Source organism: Pseudophryne corroboree, chromosome 2, assembly GCF_028390025.1.
Source record: "Pseudophryne corroboree isolate aPseCor3 chromosome 2, aPseCor3.hap2, whole genome shotgun sequence".
Taxonomy (NCBI): Eukaryota; Metazoa; Chordata; class Amphibia; order Anura; family Myobatrachidae; genus Pseudophryne; species Pseudophryne corroboree.
Genome location: NC_086445.1, coordinates 62,620,490 through 62,632,590, shown reverse-complemented (window position 1 = coordinate 62,632,590; position 12,101 = coordinate 62,620,490). Strand labels below are relative to the sequence as shown.

The window sequence follows — 12,101 nt, the reverse complement described above, 5'->3', positions numbered from 1 at the left end:
GCATGGTTCCCAAAGACTGGCGTATTCCGGAAGTAGTGCCGATATTCAAAAAGGGAAGTTAAGCCGAACCGGGTAATTATAGACCAGTTAATCTTACATCTATAGTGGGGAAAGTACTGGAAGGTATTCTAAGGGATAGTATACAGAAATTCACTTAAGCCAATAAGGTTATTAATAGATGGATTGTGAAGGATGGATCATGACGAACAAACTTCCTAAGTTTTTATGAAACAGTTAGTGTGAACCTTGATCTGGGTAAGGAGGTGGATGTAATCTTTTTAGACTTTGCTAAAGCTTTCAACGCAGTACCGCATATGAGACTTATCTATAAGTTACAAGAACTAGAGCTAGGGAGCACAATATGCACTTGGGTTAGAAATTGGTTAGGTAATAGGGAGCAGCGCGTTGTGGTAAATGGAACTTTTTCAAATTGGACTGAAGTACTACGTGGTGTGCCACAAGGGTCTGTACTTGGACCACTATTGTTCAACATCTTTATTAACGATCTAGAAGTAGATCTAGAGAGCATGGTGTCAATTTTTGCAGACGATACTAAATTGCGTAAAGTTATAAACACGGAGGGAGATGCTGAATCTCTTCAGAACGACTTAATTAAACTGGAAGCATAGGCAGTAAAATGGAGAATGAGCTTCAGTACAGACTAATGTAAGGTAATGCACTTTGGTAGCAAGAACAAAAATAACACCTACATACTAAATGGGGTAAAATTAGGGGATTCTGTACTGGGAAAAGACTTAGGTGTTCACATAGACAGCAAACTAAGCAGCAGTACCCAAAGTAGGATTGCAGCAAAGAAGGCGAACAAAGTATTAGCATGTATAAAGCGGGGAATTGACGCAAGGGATGAGAATGTTGTACTCCCATTATATAAATCCCTAGTGAGGCCACATCTTGAATACTGTGCACAATTTTGGGCACCATACTAAAAAAAGGATATCCTGGAACTAGAAAAGGTTCAGAGGCGGGCAACCAAACTAATTAAGGGGATGGAGACGCTGGAATACGAGGAAAGGCTTGCAAGACTAGGCATGTTTACACTGGAAAAGAGGAGACTAAGAGGGGACGTGTTCAACATCTACAAATATGTAAGGGGACAATACACAGAGCTTGCAGGGGATCTGTTTTTAGTCAGATCAAATCAGAGGACACATGGACACCCACTTAGGTTGGAGGAGAGGAGATTTTGCATACAGAGACGTAAAGGTTTCTTCACAGTAAGGACAATACGTGTTCGGAATTCCCTGCCTGAGAGAGTAGTAATGGCGGACTCGGTCAACACCTTTAAGAATGGGCTAGATAAGTACCTAATGGATAAGGATATACAGGGTTATGGTGCGTAGTCACGCATTATAGTTTAAAAAAAAAAAGAGGAATAAACACAACGGCCGACATTAGAAACAGCCAAAATTAGTCCTAAAAATAATACAAAATTAGTCCTAAAAATAATACAGCGTAGGAGCACACAAATAGGTTGAACTGGATGGACAAATTGTCTTTTTTCAACCTCAGAAACTATGTAACTATGTTACTATGTTACCCTAAGTTCTCCCATCTATGTCATGTGCAATGGGTGCTGGGGTGTGCACCACAAGCGTGTACCTCCTCCTAACAACTCTCACTGCGTTGACGGGACATACCAGCTGAACAGGAGAACCACTGCACCGTAGATGAGGTAAGTTATACAGCAGCATGGGGCGAGGCAAAGTGCAATTTACCTGTATTCAATTAGGACAGAAAGTCATCTAAGAAAGGATTAGGTTTATTACTGGTGTGCTATAGTCCACTGGGACCACATGATTTCACATAAATGCTTTTATCTTTGTAACACCAATTTACTAGTAAAGTACAGTACACATAATACAAACACATAACTTGCTTTGTCCTTCATTACTTTCCATGCATTTCTTACGATAGAGGTGGCTATGCCCCCATCTGCTGTCTTCCCCTTATGCAGTGCCGTAACTAGGCATTTTAGCGCTGTGTGCAAGAAACGGCATTGGCGCCCCCCCCCCTTATGTAAAATATGGGCAGTGTGCGCCGTAGGCACGCGCAAAAAATTAGGGTCGTGGCTTCATGGGGAAAGGGTGTGGCCACAAAATAATACCAATTCATACTACGGTGCACAGTAGTCTCCATTATTCAAATTACACCACACAGTAGCGCCACTACACCAGGTGGAGCCCCTTTTACACATTACGGCAGTCAGCGTCCCCTTTTAAAACATTACAGCAGACAGTCCCCCTTTTTACACATTACGGCAGACAGCGTCCCCCTTTTTACACATTACGGCAGACAGCGTCCCCTTTTTACACATTACGGCAGACAGTGTCCCCTTCTTAAACATTACGGCAGACGGCGCCCCCCTTTTTACACATTACGGCAGACGGCGTCCCCCTTCTTACACATTACGGCAGACGGCGTCCCCTTCTTACACATTACGGCAGACAGCGTCCCCTTTTTACACATTACGGCAGACAGCGTCCCCCTTTTTACACATTACGGCAGACAGCGTCCCCCTTTTTACACATTACGGCAGCCAGTCCCCCTTTTTACACATTACGGCAGACAGCGTCGATAGAGAGAGAGACAGACACTTACCATCTCTCCCCGCTGTCCTCTGTGACACTGGCTGGTGCTGCTGTGCTGTGCTGGGGCGGGCTGCGGCTGGGCAATGGAGCTGAGCGGCGCCTGCGGCTGGGGCATGTTGGCAGGTCCTCCCCGCTCTGAAGCTCCGTACAGTGGAGCTGAGGCTTGCGGCTGGGGCATGTTGGCGGGTCCTCCCCACTCTGAAGCTCCGTACAGTGGAGCTGAGGCTTGCGGCTGGGGCATGTTGGCGGGTCCTCCCAGCTCCCATGCTCCGTAATACGGAGTATGGGAGCGGGGAGGACCCGCCAACATGCCCCAGCCGCAAGCCACCTCAGCTCCACTGTACAGAGTCCGTACAGGGGAGCTGAGGCGGCTTGCTGTGCTGGGGCGGGCTGCGGCTGGGCAATGGAGCCGTACGGAGCTCTGATGCTCCGTACAGTGTTAAACAGGGGCGTGACTGTGCGCTCCCCAGGGCTCTGCGCTGTGTGCGAGGCCCCTCTTGCACACACCTAGTTACGGCCCTGCCCTTATGCCCCTGAGGAAGTCATACTGACAACACTGGTTGTCAGGATAAAATGCGTTGGATAGATTGTGGTCCAGAACTGACAGTGGATGGTGCCGGCATTCATGGTCTGTGATGTCCCCAAAAACATGTACAGTATTCAGAAAAGCTGTTCATAAAATTTAATCACTGTCTTGCTTGACTTAGAAAATGGAAATTTTTACTAGAGATGAGCGGTTTAGATTACCTTAAATCCAAATGTGCCGAACTTCTGGGATCCAATTCAATCTGAGCTACGGCTCTGGGCTTCCCGCCATGCTCAGATTTCAAATCGAGGCAAAACATCATCCTCCCGGTGTCAGATTCTCATGGGTTTCGGATTATGCATAAGGGCGCCGCGGTTGGGACTCAATGCTATTTGACTCCAGGCACGCTGCTGTGTGCTGCGCTGTACTCTGCTGGTTAAATGGTTAAATTGGCAGTGCTGTCCAGACTCATAGTGGCTGTGCTGTGTATACAAGTGGCTGTGCTGTGTCAAGAGACTCGTAGTGGCTGTGCTGTAAATACAAGTGGCTGTGCTGTGGACTTCAGACTCATACAAGTGGCTGTGCCATAGTACACAAGTGGCTGTGCTTTGTCCAGAGACTCATAGTGGCTGTGCTGTATCCAGACTCATAGTAGCTGTGCTGTGTATACAAGTGGCTGTGCTGTGGACTCCAGACTCCATACAAGTGGCTGTGCTGTGTCCATCCAAGTGGCTGTGCATTCATATATAAGCAGCACTACAGTGTGTATTGTTGTTACTCAGTTGCAAAAAAATTAGAAAAAGTGAAAAATGTAAAAAAAATAAAAAAAATGTGATTATGTACAACCTCTGTACGCTGCACCCCTGTGCATTTATTATTCATGTACAGATAATAAAAGTCCTTGAAGTTTGAGTGGAGCTGCAAGTGAAAAATAAATATATATGGTTCCATTGTTTTACTGTTCTGGCGCACTTTACCCCTGTGCATTTATTATTCATGTACATATAAAAGGATGCCCTTTGCATTGCTTCAGTTGAGCTGCTAAGTGAAAAATAAATATATTGTGCTATTGTTTGTACTGTTCTGGTACTGTACTCCATTTTATACGGTCACCATCCAAAGAATGGTGGAGGGTTATTTTAATTACAGTATACCAACAGGTACGTCAAAGAGTCCCTTTGACTACAAGGCAATTTGCAGGCCCATGTTCAAACTGGCTTTGCATTACTTAAACTGCCCACCCTCCAGTGTGTACTCAGAAACAGTTTTCAACACAGACGGGAACCTTATCAGTGATCGGCATAGAAGGCTACTTCCACAAAATGTGGAAAAGATGATGTTCATCAAAATGAATTACAAGTTCCATGAGGAAGACTTTTACTGGCAATTACATCAAAGTACAGAGACTTCTGTAATGGTGAATTCCAGCAGGGTTGAATTGATATTGGGGGTAATTCAAACCTGATCGCTAGGCTGCGTTTTCATACAGCGGGCGATCAGGTCTAAACTGTGTATGCGTATGCACCGCAATGCGCAGGCGCGTTGCACAGGTAGAAATCAGATCGCCGCTCAGTGATGGGTTTGTTCGAAGGATCCATTCACACGGGCGTTCGCAAGGAGATTGACAGGGAGAAGGCATTTGTGGGTGGCAACTGACCGTTTTCTGGGAGTGTTTCGAAAAACGCAGGCGTGTCCAAGCGTTTGCAGGGCGGGTGTCTGACGTCAATTTCGGTCCTGAACAGGCTGAAGCGATCGCAGTGGCTGAGTAAGTCCTGGGCTGTACAGACACTGCACAAAATCTGTTTGTACAGCTCTGCTACACATGCATTCGGACACTTGCACAGCTAAAATACACTCCCCCTGCTAGCGATCAGGTCTGAATTAGGCACATTGTGTGAGGATGATTTACACACAGATGAGGATAAGGATGGTAGTGACGATGACATCTTGCCACTGCAGAGCTGTTAGTTTAGCTGCCTTAAGCCTACTGGTAGCTTGTTTTGTGGGGGCCCAAACAAACCAAGCACTTCAGCCACAAAAGTGGCAGTCCCTGTCGCTGAAGTGCTTAGTATGTTAAACTGTGCATATCCTTTTTAAAATCCAGCAAAAACTGGGTAGGAGGGCCCAAGGACAATTCCATCTAGCACAACTTTTTATTTCTGCCACTGCTGTGTGGCAATGTTCACAGATGTGCTATAAATTGTGTTTGTGCCGCTGCTCTGTCATATAGTAACCAGCCAGCTCGCTGCAGCCTTTTTGCCTAAACTGGTTGAAAACAATATTGTGAGCTGTGAGGTGGTCCAAATTGACCGGAAATGACTGGAAATTAATAGCATTGAACAGTGCCGTAACTAGGCATTTTAACGCTGTGTGCAAGAAATGACATTGGCGCCCCCCGATGTAAGATAGGGGCAGTGCGCGCTGTAGGCGCGCGAAAAATATATAGGGGCGTGGCTTCATTGGGGAAGGGGCGTGGCCACAAAATAATAGCAATTCATACTACGGTGCACAGTAGTCTCCATTATTCAAATTACGCTGCACAGTAGCGCCACTACACCAGGTAGAGCCCCCTTTATACATTACAGCAGACAGCGTCCCCCTTTTTACACATTACAGCAGACAGTCCCCCTTTTTACACATTGCGGCAGCCACGCCCCCTTTTTACACATTACGCCAGCCAGTCCCCCTTTTTACACATTGCGGCAGCCAGGCCCCCTTTTTACACATTGCGGCAGCCAGTCCCCCTTTTTACACATTGCGGCAGGCAGTCCCCCTTTTTACACATTGCGGCAGCCAGTCCCCCTTTTTACACATTGCGGCAGGCAGTCCCCCTTTTTACACATTACGGCAGGCAGATTCCCCCTTTTTACACATTGCGGCAAGCAGTCCCCCTTTTTACACATTGCGGCAGGCAGTCCCCCTTTTTACACATTGCGGCAACCAGGCCCCCTTTTTGCACATTATGGCAGACGGTGTCCCTGAGAGAGAGAGAGAGAGAGAGAAAGAGAGATACTTACCATCTGGCAGTCAGGCTCCTCGTGCAGCTCCCTCGGTGCAGGCAGGTGAGAAGGAGGAGGAGGGAGGGGGACTGGAGCCGCAGCAGCGCTATTTCATTGGTAGTAAGCGCCGCTGCAGCTGTCCCCTCTCCTTCCGTATTGGCTGCCTGGCGCTGCTGTGGATGCTGGGATGGAGGAACCGCATCCCAGCATCCACAGCAGCGCCGGGCAGCCAATACGGAAGGAGAGGGGGCTGCTGCAGCGGCGCTAGCTACCACTGAAATAGCGCTGCTGCGGCTCCAGTCCCCATCCCTCCTCCTCCTTCTCACCTGCCCAGCGCTGCTCTCCTCCCCAGTGCGGAGGTGGCGCACGGCGCAGACTTCAGAGGCGGCATGTAATGAGTCAATTTGACTCATTACATGTCGCTGGCCGTGCGCCCTCAGGGCAACTGCGCTGTGTGCCAAGCCCACTTGGCACACATGTAGTTACGGCCCTGGTATTGAAGTTAATAATACTGTAGAAACAAACAAAGTCCCACATTCTTTTATTTTAGCTTTTTTTGTAAAAATATTTTAAAAAACATACAAAACCAAAACCAGTCACATCATTTTTGCAAAACCAAAAACGGACGATGAATTAGCACCAAAACCAGCAAAAATAGTCTGGCACACATCTCAAATTTTTACACTGGGTGCACTATGATTGTTGGGGATGCAGATAAAATGCTGGCTGTCGGGATCCCGGCATTTAGCAGACCGAAGCCGGAATCCCGACAGCCACTGAAATACCGATGGACGGAATCCCGACATCAGAAGATTATTCCCACTTAGTTAGTGAGTCCATGCCACCAACCAAGTGGGAATATAACCTGTGGCGAGCCACCGGGCCCAGAGCGTGGCGAGGGGGCTCGCAGCCGGGATTCCGACAGATGGGAAGTCGCTGTCAGTATACTGGCAGCCGGCATCCCTTCTGCCGGTAAAACATACCGATTCCTATTGTTGTACTCACCCTTCTTTAAAGTTTCTACATGAAACATCAGGAGAATTGTAAGAGGATCCAACATCCTTCGAAGAAAGTCCTACTTCAGATAAACTCCATTTGGTTTATTTCTGGTATGGGACCACTTGTACTTTACACAAAATAAAAAATGTTGGATAATTTCGGCACACAAATGTTTTTTTCCATGGATGTTGAAAACTCAAGAGCAACGCTGAGAGGTCTGTGATAGAGCAAGGAAACCAACCCTCAGCTTGAATCTCATCTAACGTCTCCAGTAGAAAAGACTGACAGTGCAGATAATCTATATGCTGTTATAAAAATGCATTTATTTGACAATAATCTTTGACTCTACACTTAGTGGATACAATGAAACACAAAGGATTACCGGTGTTCCAATCTCTGAGTCATCAAGCATCCTTACAGCAAGCAGGGGCAGAACATTAACCCACAGACTAGACAGACGCGCATACTTAGTGTGTTACTAACTGATGTCAGAGAATCCTACCTTGTTATTGCAGTTATATGGTTTAGTAAGATTACAAATTACAAGAATCAGTTTCCACTATACAGTACAATAACATTATGGGCATGATACCTGTTTGTAAGGAATTACACAGCAGAGGGAAGCGGCTGTGCAATTCCGTGTCATTAAAATTCTAGCGCTGCAGGATGTGACTGTAGGAGATAGACGCCTCCTGTTTGCATTAGTGAGGATCCGGTTGCTGCGTCTGAAGACGCGGCCTAGGATCACCACTGCGCCCATTGGTCACGATTCATAATGGTTTTAGGCACCGGACAGCCTTCATATGCTGAAGCTTACTCAGGCTGGCCATAGAATCCCTACACCTGGGTCCTGGAAGCCTGCGTCCAACAACGCAGACCCTGGACCCGCACCCATTTTGAAGAACGGTGCTGGGTGCCGCCCCCAAAATGGCGCAGCATGTCAATCATGCTACAGCAGGCAGGAGGGCTTCGAGTGACATTGCAAGACCTGTTTTGCACATGTGCAGAACGGGGTCATGCACCGGCGCATCCCCCCCACACATCGTATTTGTACTCAAACCATTGGATCTGTGTGCTGGGTGTGCACGGTGTGCATGGTGGAAGTGACCTCCACTTTTTATAGAACACAAAAACATTTGAGCCTCCATAAAATACACAGGCTCTTCATCCGTCTCACAGTGTCAGAAGCTCCTAAAAACAGTTTTAAGAATAATAAGAATGTTATTATAATATGCTTCCAACAGTTTAATAACTTGGGATTTAACAATATAGCTAAAAAAAACATCAGTTTCTAGATAAAAAAAGAAATACTACCAGATGTCTGAGGGATCTGGGATTTTTCAATTAGAAGCGTATAAAGCTTAAGATTTGCAGTAGCATTACATCCCGATTCCCAACACCGGGATTGTCATGCTGACATAGTCACTGTCAAGATAACATTTATATATATGGTAATCTGGGGAAATGAATTTAAGATGTTTATACCTTTTAATCATTGTCTTGCTCTACTTAGAAAATGTTAGTTACACTGGGTGCACTATGGCCCTCATTCCGAATTGATAGCTAGCTGCCGTTGTTCGCTGCGTAGCGATCATTTAAAAAAACGGCAAAACTGCGCATGCGTATGCACCGCAATGCGCATGCGCGGAGTACGGGTACAATGAGCATCGTGGTTTTGCACAGGTTCTAGCGACGCTTTCAGTCGCACTGGCGAACGCAGGGAGATTGACAGGAAATGGGAGTTTCTGGGTGGCAGCTGATCGTTTTCTGGGAGTGTTTGGAAAAACGCAGGCGTGGCCGGGCGTTTGCTGGGCGGGTATCTGACGTCATTACCGTGTTACTCATCACAGCAATCATCGCACAGAATAAGTAACTACAGGGCTGGTCTTGTTCTGCACAAAATGTGTTTTCTGCCGCGCGGCTGCACAGGCGTTCACACTCTTGCAAAGCGAAAATACACTCCCCTGTGGGCGTCGACTATGCGTTTGCACGACTGCTAAAAGTCGCTAGCGAGAAATCAACTCGGAATGAGGGCCTATGACTGTTGTACTCACCCTTCTTTTGAGTTTGTATATGAAACATCAGGAGAATTGTAAGAGGATTCAACATCCTTATTCAGTTATAAAAATGCATTTATTTGACAATAATATTTGACTCTACACTTGTAGCGGATCTGATGAAACACAAAGGATTACCGTGTTCCAATCTCTGAGTCATCAAGCATCCTTACAGCAAGTAGAGGCAGAACATTAACCCACAGACTAGGCTGACGCAATACCTGCAATAGCCTATTTCCAAGTAAGTATTTTCTTAGTTTAATGCTCGCTTCCACCAAAGTGTATATGTGCAGGTGCAGGAGGGGGGGGGCGGGGGGGTTGCAAATGTTTGAGTTTAGAGCGATTGTCACCAGCACATGCAGGATGCATAATTAGTATGTAACACTAACAAGCTAAGTATATCCCACACATTGTGCAAATCTCCAGATGTACCTGTATGCTGGCCTAATATTCACAGTAAGGCAATTACTGTACCAGACTCTCTCTCTCTTGTGCGATATTCAGGACCAGAAATCTTGGGGCCTGATACAGGTGTCCTCGTTGAACCCCCCTGTTGCCGGCCCTGATGAAGATTGGGCACGCATCCACAGACACTTACACACACAGCAGACTTGGCAGGAAAATCTGCTACCACTTAGCATGTGCAGCAGCTCCATTCCCCCCTTTATTCTGCATGTAGTGGCCGCTGGTCGGACTGTGGCGAAGAGGGTTCTGGGCATCTGGAACCCACCCCCCCACCCCTCACACACATATTTGCCTATCATGTGAGCGGTACTATAGCTTTTGAATTACTGGGCTCATCCAGGGCCAGCTCCGCAAAGAGCTAAAAGGGAATTAGCCCTAGACGGTCTCATGAAATAGGAGCTCTAGCTCATTTAGAAGAAAGCTTGGACATTTCCTATATCTATTTCATCTGTTTCCTCCAGAAGATATAAGAAAGTACAAGAGATTTTTTTCCCAGTAATATGACTGAAAACAAAATACTGTACTTTAAAATCAGTTGTAATTATGGATGTCAAATCACTAAATATATCAGTAAATGAAATGAACGCTCTTTAAAATACATAGGCTCTGCGAGATATGGACCTTCTGTGGGCTCTGACTTATATCCTGAGAGGTTACAAAAGTATTCTGTACGGACTCGGAGCCAATCACTAAGTGGAATTCCAGCCGGAGCCAACTTGGACGAGTGACAGAAAAGTAAAAATGGCTGCAGAGCTGAAATTTCTCCATGGTGCTGCCGAGAAGTCACGGGCTCTGGACCAACAGGGAAGTCGATAAGCACAGCACAAAACATTGAACTGATCATTTACAGTCTGAGTTCTTGTTGGATTTATTATTATTATTATTATTATTATTACTATTATTATTATTATTATTACTATTATTATTATAATGTTTCTTTAGGCTAAAAAAAAAGAGAAGACGAGAGATGATGACAGCGGCACTTGGAGTCTTAAAAACAACTCTGTATTAAAAATCATATTTCTTGGAGTGCCCAGCCTGGGTGAAAATAAATATGAGATGAACTTTTTTTTGACATGATAAGTTTGAGTGCCCTTTGTGAATATCCGTATCTTGGCCCTCATTCCGAGTTGTTCGCTCGCAAGCTGCTTTTAGCAGCTTTACACACGCTAAGCCACCGCCTACTGGGAGTGAATCTTAGCTTCTTAAAATTGCGAACGAAAGATTCGCAATATAGCGAAAAGACACCTCTGTGCAGTTTCTGAGTAGCTCGAGACTTACTCGGCATCTGCGATCAGTTCAGTGCTTGTCGTTCCTGGTTTGACGTCATAAGCACACCCAGCGTTCGCCCAGACACTCCTCCGTTTCTCCAGCCACTCCCGCGTTTTTCCCAGAAACTGTAGCGTTTTTTCGCACACACCCATAAAACGGCCAGTTTCCGCCCAGAAACACCCACTTCCTGTCAATCACATTACGATCACCAGAACGAAGAAAAAACCGTGAGTAAAATTCCTAACTGCATAGCAAATTTACTTGGCGCAGTCGCAGTGCGGACATTGCGCATGCGCACTAAGCGGAAAATCGCTGCGATGCGAAAAAATTTACCGAGCGAACAACTCGGAATGACCCCCCTTGCTCTGGACCAAATGGAACAGAATTAAGGGAGCACCTGTGTTAATCATATGGAAGTGTGCAAATGTCCTTGGACTTTATATATATATATATATATATATATACACATACATATATATATATATACATACTAGATAGATAGATAGATAGATAGATAGATAGATAGATAGATAGATAGATAGATAGATAGATAGATAGATAGCGGAGGTGCGGCCCTCACAAACACTTGACAAGAAGAAGTCATGAACACAGCATTGTTCATCAACGTTTCAATCCTTTAAGGATTTTTGTCAGGAATATACGAATACAATAAACATGCTCACCTTATATCCCTTATCACCCACCAGAACTGAAAACACGATTGCCCGCGATCTCCGGCGTGGGAATCCGTCCAGGAGTACTGGCGCAGCAAAATGACATCAGAGCGCATCAGCAATACATTGTCATGGCAACCCATACACTATAAACAATGTGAAATTGCATTAACGGCAAGCCTTTCATATAGCATATAAGAATAAAACTAGTTAACTGGCCACTAGATACATTAATTCAACATAATAGCCATAGAAACAACATTACACAATATTTATATCTACATTGACAGCAAATATCATCACAATGCATTGCACATCGGCTATGGTAGCAGCAAAGATATCCTCATATGGTGTCAACAATAAAATGCCAACTAAATAGATTACACAAAACTCTTGGGAGCCATTACATTTAATCTGTGGATCCATTCAGCTTCCCTTTTCAAAAGCAGTGCATTACGATCACCACCCATCCGTAGGGGAGGCATGTGATCTATCATCCT

The 12,101-nt window shown here is 45.6% G+C and overlaps 1 long non-coding RNA gene across 1 annotated transcript in view; it reads left to right on the top strand.

The window, feature by feature from the left end:
• The window catches only part of LOC134998670 (uncharacterized), a 209,516-nt gene extending 198,824 nt beyond the window's left edge, over positions 1-10,692 (top strand). The window contains exons 3-4 of the long non-coding RNA XR_010200844.1: positions 9,302-9,431; positions 10,259-10,692. This is a non-coding gene — a long non-coding RNA (uncharacterized LOC134998670). The remainder of the gene's footprint in view (positions 1-9,301; positions 9,432-10,258) is intronic.
• Positions 10,693-12,101: the final 1,409 nt, after the last annotated feature.